This window comes from Typopeltis vanoorti, chromosome 3 (genome assembly GCF_054136105.1).
Source record: "Typopeltis vanoorti isolate ZY-2024b chromosome 3, IOZ_Tvanoo_1.0, whole genome shotgun sequence".
Classification (NCBI taxonomy): Eukaryota; Metazoa; Arthropoda; class Arachnida; order Uropygi; family Thelyphonidae; genus Typopeltis; species Typopeltis vanoorti.
In genome coordinates, this window is record NC_143551.1 from 9,165,023 (window position 1) to 9,174,861 (window position 9,839).

At 33.7% G+C, this 9,839-nt stretch overlaps 1 non-coding gene across 1 annotated transcript; it reads left to right on the forward strand.

The window, feature by feature from the left end:
• Positions 1-9,228: 9,228 nt before the first annotated feature.
• TRNAT-UGU (transfer RNA threonine (anticodon UGU)) lies at positions 9,229-9,301 on the forward strand. Its single transcript has one exon. It is a non-coding gene; the product is annotated as a tRNA-Thr (tRNA).
• Positions 9,302-9,839: the final 538 nt, after the last annotated feature.

Consider the following 9,839-nt stretch of genomic DNA (forward strand, 5'->3'; position numbering starts at 1 on the left):
TCTTCAGAGTATTATTTCTTTAAAGTTTAAAATAAAAAATAATTAAACATCACAAAAATTAACACTATATCAATGAGTGTTTCAAAAAAAGAAATTACTATGCAGAAGTAGACGAAAGAACTTTTGCATCGTTTGTTTCTTCATATACTCACAAGATGGCTCTCATATTTCGATGTCATTTTGACAGATCGCTTGTAAGATGCCAGGACGACTGTAACTATGGTTACATGTAAAGGTACGCATTGTCATCCTATTTCTGAATATTATGACTCAGATAATGGCCATCATCGTATCATTATTTTCTGAATTAGCTCCATCGAAGCGCGTTGTAAATATCCGCTACATTTCTGTTTAGATTTCCTTTTCGACAATCGATCCTCACTCAGCTAATTTCAACTTCTTACTCATATGGAATGACCGCTGATATTGCTACGTGTCTACTTCATTGTACAATTGCCTATTCCAGTTAAAACCACTGCTTCTCTCGAAAACCTGAAATAATTCTTGATTAAATGAGAACATTTATGGCCTACCTCACTCAAACCCACAACATGTTTATCCAAGTTTTGGTTCTCCGATGATTGTGCTAATCCATTCGGAATAAAAATTCAGCCTACATGCTATGACTCAATTCATAAACCCTAGTTTCGCTCTTACCTTACACTATGGCCTGCAACCATCTATGAGAACAATCGTCAGTAAATTAAAATAAAATTACACCAAATGCAGATTAAAACGCCAGTCGAGCCGTGGTCCTTCGCTAAGGCTACCGACAGAACGTCTAGACCTTTTATTATTCTTCTGTCTCTCTCCCTCTCCCGGCCCACACACATACACACACGGAGAAGGTACATTAGAACGTCGCTTAAAGATAACACTCTCGCTTGGTGTCAGTTTTTTCCTCCAATTCTTGTATGGATGATCAAGGAAAACGACTACCAACTATACTACGAACAACTCACCACAAATTTCCCCTTCGATGTTTAGCCAGACGACATCAAAAAATCCTCAATAATCTCGATTTTACTGTTTTCTGGTCCAGATGGTATCCCTCCAATTGTACTCTACAATTAATGCCTATCCTGAATCATCTGCACAGCTGTCACAGCAGCATGCAAGTAAGCCTTTATCCAAAAACTTAAACTGTCACCCAATAGTTCTAGCCTATTTTTTTTTTTAATAATGGAAAAGGTCATTAACAGCCAAATTCTTCGAGCCCCACTAATTCATTAGTTGATATTCAATGTGATTCAGCCATTCACATTCTACAGATCTCCTAACCAACATCATCCCTCTTATAAATACAAAATTAATAACGGAAAAACTCACTTAAAAAGATTATTCAATAGTATAATTTTCGCCAGCGTGTCACAGGCATCTTCAGTACATTTTAAGCTCAAATTAAACAATAAATTATTAAAATAAATATTATTTTTGTGAAACTCAAAGGGAAGCTCATTAAAATATGCCTGTGACACGCAGGCGAAAATTATACTATGAAATAATCTTTTTACGTGAGTTTTTCGTTATTAATTTTGTATTTATATGTCTACTCACCATATTCCCTTATTGAAACTCATCCCTGTTTTCCTGCTATGGAAAACGTTGAAGAAACTCATGTGGTCCTCGTGACATTTGCTGGGTATTAGATTGGATTTAGCATAGAGGCGCCCTTGCAACCCACCATCTTACGGTCTGCTTTTTTTGCGTTTTCTCAAATGGATTTAACCTTCGACACTTCAAGAAATACGTTAATAATGAATTTCCTTTTTTGTGACCTACTGTGTGTGTGTAAGACTAATACGTAAAATAATTCATAAGATTAGAAGCTGTTTATTCCTTATTACAAAAGTTATTCTTTAAAAAAAAAATTCACCTTTTCGATTCTCATAGCCATACACTTTATATTTATCTCCCGAACTTTAGCTCTTACTTAAGAGCAGACGACTTACTATAATCAAAGAGGGCATTCATTAGAAAAGATAAAATATTCATAAGTTAGAGCCAAAGAGGAAAATTACGTGTTTTTGCAAATGACCTTCTGCCTTTTTCTCTCAATGAAAGTTACAATTACAAGCGCCTTCGTAACCCAATTGGAAGAACGACGGTATATTGCGCCCTTCGATTAGAAAAGGCCTAAGTTCGATTCTCGTTATGATGAGAGGAATCTTTATGGGGACTTTTTCAATCGAAGGTGAGTTAGCCGATCTCATAGGGAAATAGCAGGCTTTTTCTCCCGGAGACTCGGGTTTTTCATCCTGCAAACAGAGAAATCGGCCCTTCAGAATACACGCAATTTACAGACAAAAAATGTTAGTTGTGGTGGTGGGCATGGAGGTGATTGATAGCAGAGTTTCGGTGTAGTGGTTGAGACAGTTGTATAGTAGGTCCTCCCGCGATGAGTCTTCGGACTCCTTGGAGGTGTAACGAATAATAATAATAATAATAATAATAATAATTTAGTAGCTCCTCTACGTAAAGCAACGTATGCATTTTTGACATGAATATGAGACCCATCAGAATTCTGTTTGCTTGTTTTTTTATTTCATTTTTTTCAGCCTCAAAGGAGAATCCAGGAGTTCCACATGTTGCTGCCATATGAGCATAATCCGTGATCAAATCGTTAACAAAGATTGCAATTTGGATTTTTATTTATTTATTTATTATTTTTAAGGCGGTGCAAGATCGGGGCAACTCATGCCGAAGGTCACAAGCATTCCATAAATTATCCATTATTTTTTTCTAATGAGCCTGCTTTTGACTGTTACAAAAATAATATTTATTTTAATAATTTATTTTTAATTTTTTGAATAATACTGATGGCATTCACTGTAAAATATGTACTATTGGCAGTCAAAACGTACACTGTAGAACTTGCTATTTCACACACTGATGCTAATCTGGGTCACAAACAACACTAGGTGGCAGCACTTGTCTGCCGTATCTTTTCACTATAAATAAATGGTCAACAGAAATGATTCAACTCTCCATGATATTGAAGGTGACAGACAGGCTGCTTTTCGCTTTCAAACAAAATAGAACTAAAAGATCTCCTCATTGGGGATGGAAAAAGTCCCTCAAGGATGTTTTTTATTTATTTATTTTTAAATAAAATATGTAAAATTATTCGACTCACCTTTGACATTCCGCTTCCTGATTTAATTCCTTCGCAAAAGTAGCTCACTAGGTCATGAACGTCGCCGATCTCCCGTCCTTCGATTTCGTTGGCGCAGATCTTCCAGTACTCGAAGAACTGTGCGAATCAAAATGGAAGTTAAAAGCATTGGACAAAAACTGTCGGGGTTATGAATTGATGTAAATTATTTTTGACTCTGAATACTAAAGTATAACAAAATATTTTTTTTTCTGTTTTCATTGCAAATTATGAGAATAGATATGTCTGGATATGGCAGCATTTACCAACACCAATTGGTAAATACTCGAGTATACAATGCGAGTAAACGGATGTGAGCGGTTACGATCTAGAATCAATTTGTCTTGGTGCTAATATATCTTAAGTTTTTTTTATTTATTTACGTTTTTTATTTAAATTATTATTATTATTTCCTTCATAAGAATTAAGACACAGTAAATCGGAAGGTTAAGTTACGTTAGGTAAGTTTAGGAACCTAACCAAACCAATTTACCTTGTGCAAAGAAATTTTTTTAAGCATCGAATAAGTCAGAAAGGAAGAAATAAGTGTACGTGAAGTAGTAAAAAAGCTTTCTTTAGTTGGGGGAGAAGGATCCCAAAAATGCAACTGCTCAAAGAAATGTCCCACGAATATGTGTTTGGGCAGATCAGCCAATTTACTTTGTAACTTCAAATGTCACAACAGTCAACCTTGCTGTAACAAATAAGTATAATTATTATTTAAATTAAGGGGATATTTAATCCCACATTATTTCAAAGCCGAATAAGAAAACTCTAAGATAGAAATCAAAGAGGTTCATGCCGAACATAGCAAACTATAAAAGTTCGGCGAGTTCAAGCGTGAGCAAACACCTGGGTGGTACAATACCGGGAAACTCGTTGTAAAGGTGTTTGCTCACGCTTGAACTCGCCGAACTTTTATAGTTTGCTATGTTCGGCATGAACCTCTTTGATTTCTATCTTAGAGTTTTCTTATTCGGCTTTGAAATAATGTGGGATTTAACATCCCCTTAATTTAAATAATTTTAACATCGGCGAAGTGAAGCCTTTTGGCTCTTTATTTCATTAAGTTTAATTATGATTTGATAATGTTGAAGGAAATTGTGATTAATAAGTTACTTTTATTTCATGAACATTTTCTTATAACACATTAATTAATAATAATAAAATAAAATAATAAAGCAGTTATGCTTAATGTTATTCTGGACATTATGTTTCAAATTTAAATTGACAATGGTAAATTATTATAATATGAACAAAACGGGCTTTTACTAATTGATGTTGGTAAATGCTCGTATGGTAAATACTGAAATGGAAGTCTTTACAAGCATTTTTCGGACCACTAGGATTTACCGCTAGAACCTAGAATTTACCACTTTTTGGGCTTTCACAGTAACATTATATATACTGGGGTGGGGGCTCTGCTTCCCCCTGACATCTACGGCGCCCAACCCCCCGATATATATATATATATATATATATGTCGGATTCTGAAAATAAAATTAAAATGTAAATGTGAATCAATCAATAAATATAAATTAAAAGTCCATTCTTTGTTACAACAATCTTAAACATGCTTTTTAAACCTCTTAGTACCGAAAATATCTAGAAAATAAGAACTCCATTTAGGAAATACATGCAGAAGAAGGTTGAAAGGAATGAACGGAGAGGACAAAAAGAGCACTGCAAAGATTACGGCTTAAGGTTAATCCAAGAATAAAATCGAATAGTTTAGAATAATCAGATTATTTTAAGAATAAACAAAAGATAAATAAATCAGCTATCATAAACATGCTTCTGATTATCAGCCTGCTTGACCGAGTGGATGTCACTTCTGCCATTCAGGTCGTGGGTTCGAATTCCGAATTCCCTTATAAACATAGACGAATATGATTGTGTTTCGTGGGAGATGAATTTCCTCATCCGATGTGATATTCTCCCTCCCCCCCGACATACTAGAGGCATGAAGCGGCTTGAAACAGTTACACATTTCGTCTTTCGAGCACAATTTCCGGATTATATGATAAAATAAATAAAAAACATAAAGAGTAATAATTAAAAACCGAATGAAAAAAAAAACATTAGCCCACCCACTCACGATAATAATCTGTAAGTATCCAACCTTTCATGGATTTGAGTTTCTCGCTTTATGTAACTAGTAATAACATCCGACATTGAATTGAGTATTTCGAATATATAATTAGGCATACTTCATTAATTAATCTAATATGTGATTCATTTTTTCATTTTAAATTTACACTTAAACTCCAAACATTGTCTGAGAAAACAACTCAGAGCTCTTCATTATAGTGCAAATTAATTTCAAAACTATCAAAGATACTGTTTGTGTTTTTAGATCATATAATTAAATCATAATTTAATTATTATTAGTAGTAGTAGTAGTAGAAGCAGCAGTACCCCTCAGTAAAGTCTTTGGACTCATCGCGTGAGGGAAGATGAATCAACAATTATGAATACCCGCACAATGTCGATCATAATTTTGCCTTCACATCATTCACTGACAAAGCACACACAGCGCTTACTCTGGCAGTCTGTTCCACTCATTCACCAATCTCCAAGTAAAAAATCTAGTCCTTGTTTCCTTGGTAACCACACTCTCACTCAATTTCCATGGATGACTTCTTGTTTTCCTGATATACTGAAATATTTCTTCCACATGAATCCTATAAACACCTCCATGCAACTTTCATGTCTCTATCAAATCCCCCCCCCTACCTTATCCTCCGATTAAACCAGCTTCTGTAATCCACAAAGCTTCAGTCTCTCCTCGTATGGAGCATTACACAGTCCCGCCAACATCTTGGACAGTCGTCTCTGAATCCGCTCAACCTCGTCCACACCTCCAAGAAACCCAGGCGACCAGATCTGTGCACAGTAATCTAGATGAGGCCTTGTCAAAGCCTTATAAAGAGGAATAATGACCCATGTCGTGGTGTTCTTTCATTAATGGATGAACAAAAATGGCAGTCGATTGAAAAACATCGCAATTAATCTACGCTATTTCTCCATTCCTGATGATAACTGTTTAACAAAATTATGTTTCGATTCATGTGGGCAAATTTTCACAGTGCGTTTGTCACTAAAAGAATTCTGTCAAAGCAGCCGAAAAGAAAGATTAATAGATCTTATGTAACGTCGTCACACTGAAAGTTGATAAAACAGCAGCAATTCTCAGGCATTCAACCCTTCCCCCATGACACAAGCCCATATTACAATATATTTAAAACATAAAGTTTTGTGTTTAAATTTTCGCAATAAATTTGTTTAACGAACATTCATAGGTAGCAAGATGGAAAGTGCATATCTGAAGTCAGACGATTAAAATCACGTTAGTGCATTAGTACTCAGCATTTTTTAACTTTTCTGAATATGTAAAGACGAAAACTATAATTGTTAATTCCGTAAACGCTAATGTAATATTGTTTTTAACTTTTTATTACTGATATTTGTATAAAAGTCGAACATAAAATATATAACTTATCAAAATGCCATTTTATGTATCACTTGCAACTTACTATTTATTGAGATTGCGAATCTTCCAGAAAACATTCTTTAATTCGTAAATATGAGTTAATTGTGTTGTTTTTGATAAAATATACAAATACTTCCACACAGTAAATTATACAAGTAAAATATACGAATTATTAGCAGAAAAAAAGTTTCCATCTTACGGCAGTCTCTTTCCATTGTTTTGTTGAAAGCGTTGTCATCAGCCCAAATGCCGCCCAACACGGCAAAGGTTAGCAGAGGAACAGTGAACTTCATGGTGATCGTCTGAAATGACTGCGAGCACTAAAATGGCTTCGAAAGACTGTTGTAGGTCTTTATATAAATGAAGGAGGAGGAGGAGAGTTATACCGGCTGAGCGGAATAAATTAAAATAGCTAAATAATCAACGAACATAGAGCAACAGCACTATAAATTTTCTGTAATAACTGTTTCAGAAAATTTATAAGTCTAAGTCTAAGTTACTCGCCAGAACAAAACAATGAATTGCATGCTTTTAAATTCGTCCAAAAATAAAGCCAAAATAAAAACAGCTCATTTGGTGTTGAAAAGAATTTTATAGAGATAAGCAAGGAAGGGATTTATTTCCAACTTTCACTTTTTTGTTAAAATAAAAAGAACTCACCTTTCAATTAGACTTTGTACACTCTAGGAAATATCAGAATGAATTGTTAAAAAAGAAATAAAATTCCTTATTTACTCGAATCGCCTGTTATATAAAAGCATGTCAACTTATTTTATATATCCTAAGAAATGCAAATTTCTTTCAAAGGATAAAATAAATCAAACATTTTAGAAATGAAATTTGTACACCCATTTAGAAATAGGTTTCGTTTGCCTTTTCCCAGTTACTGGGAAAAAATTAAAAAATTATTTTCGCAAAATGTGGTTATTGACTTATACTTCGATCGAAGTATTAGAAATGCAAATTCTCTGTTTGAACAGAAAGAGAATCGACTACGCAATGTCTAGAATCTTAATCGACTGACATACTGAATAAGAATGACCTGCCGAATGTCAGGGGCACTTCTTACCACCTGAACTTTTCGGTCTAATGTAAACTTATAGTGATGCAGAAGTCCAGGTCACATAGCACGAGACTGTTTAGAGATGCATTCTGCAATTCGAAAACCAATCATGGAAAGATTGTCAGCAACGTAAAAATGTAGAAAGGACAGTTGGCAGAATAATGCAAAAAGCAAGAGAATTGTCGAAAAACAACCACAGATAAATAAAGCTATATTTAAAAAAAGGCAGGCAGCTAATAGTAGAACAGTAAACAGATAAAGCTAGGGGCTAAACAACAACCAAAATAAAATTTCGATACATCAGCAACAGAGCAGATAAAAATACCAGCCCTTTCTCAATTGGAGGCTCGAAAAAGTTCCATCTTTGGTCTCTAGATCAAGGTTTGTGGAGTATGTAAAAATAAATAAAAATGCAAAATGATTATAAAAATTAATCAAAAATGTAATTTAAAAAAAAAAATCCATATCCCACTCCCTGTACTAATGTACTATGTATAGGCTTGCAACTTATCGTTGAGGGTGAATCACATGAACCCAAAGTGGGTGGTATCTCTCCCGAGTGGGCGCTAAAGCCTTCTAGGAGGGTTATAGTGGGATCAGATGAATTTGGGGGCGTTCAGGCGGTCTAGGGGTCGGTGGCTCTTTATAGAAGAAATTAATAATATATATTTATAAATTAATTATTTTCGTGATTTTGCGATTAGATAATCATTTAAAATTTAAATATTGCATTTTAATTCATCTTATGCCCGTCTTACACTATCAATTTTTTAATCAATTTTCTATTTCAATTATTTAATCATTTGAAAATTTACCATGTCAGATAGAAATAGATGTCAATTTTCTATGTCAGTGAGAAAATAGAGCATGTATATATGTGTGTATAATAGGTTATGTTTACATAACCTATTATACACACATAATTTGATAAAATTTGCTATTTATATCAAATAGCAAATTTGATAAAATTTGCTATTTGATATAAATAGCAAATATATTTGTTATATTTCATTTCAAAATATATATAAAATATATAAAACAACTTTTCTAATTGATTTGTACAAAAATAAACCCAAATTTATATAATTAATATTACGAGTAAAAATAATAATGGCAAGAAAGAAATAAAATCGTAAATTTTAGTTAGCCTAGTTAGTACTAACTTATATTGCTAACTAGAGGGAAAAAACAAAGCAAATATTATTTGAAACTTATTATACTGATTTCTGTGGTTATGTTTTGTAGGTTTGTTGTTTATATCTTGTGTAATTATTTTATTTATTAATTATTATTTATAATTATTCGGACAATATCGTGGTCGGACGAACAAAATGCGCTTGCGTGCAAAATAAAAAATTGAACGTGTTTACGTCAAAAATATCAAACGGCTTGAACACGGAAAACTTTTATATGTTTGTCACTTTATGGTTACTTTATGTAACCATAAAGGAAAAAGCATAAATATGCGAATTGTATCTCACTTATTTGTGTTTAATAAAATAATCAGAACTTGTGTTCGCCTTCATAGCTCAGTGGTTAGAGCACTGGTCTTGTAAACCAGGGGTCGTGAGTTCAATCCTCACTGGAGGCTTTGTTCGTTTTTGCGAGGTCTAAAGGACAGCATTTATTCTCTTCTCACTCGGATTCAAATTTCTGTAAGGTGTGTTCACGTGTCTTTAGATGGTTAGGGATTTTTTTGTTTTTTCTTACCCTTGTGACACAACCACCTAGCTTATTAAACGCCTACAGTGAGTTGCCAAAGGTCCATATTTGGCCTCTAGAGCAGGGTATTTCAAATATGTAATCGTGGGGTATCTCATAAGATTAAATGCGATATGATAGGTTTACAACGGAGTGGAATTTACTTGAAAAATTATTGGCTGTAAAAGAAAAAATTCTATTTCTAAGAAGACTCACAAGATGGCAGCACAGTGAACGTTTCTGGTAACAGAAAGAATTAGTGTTATGTTAAAATGATTATACTGATACTTTTGATTAGTGTTTCGTGTAAAGTTTGAAGTTCAGTTGTTTTAAATCTTCAATTACACGATACAGTATTGCGTTCATTTCTAAAAGAAGGTTTGAAAGGGTCTTAAAATAAAATAAACACTTCCTAAAGTCCTAAAAAG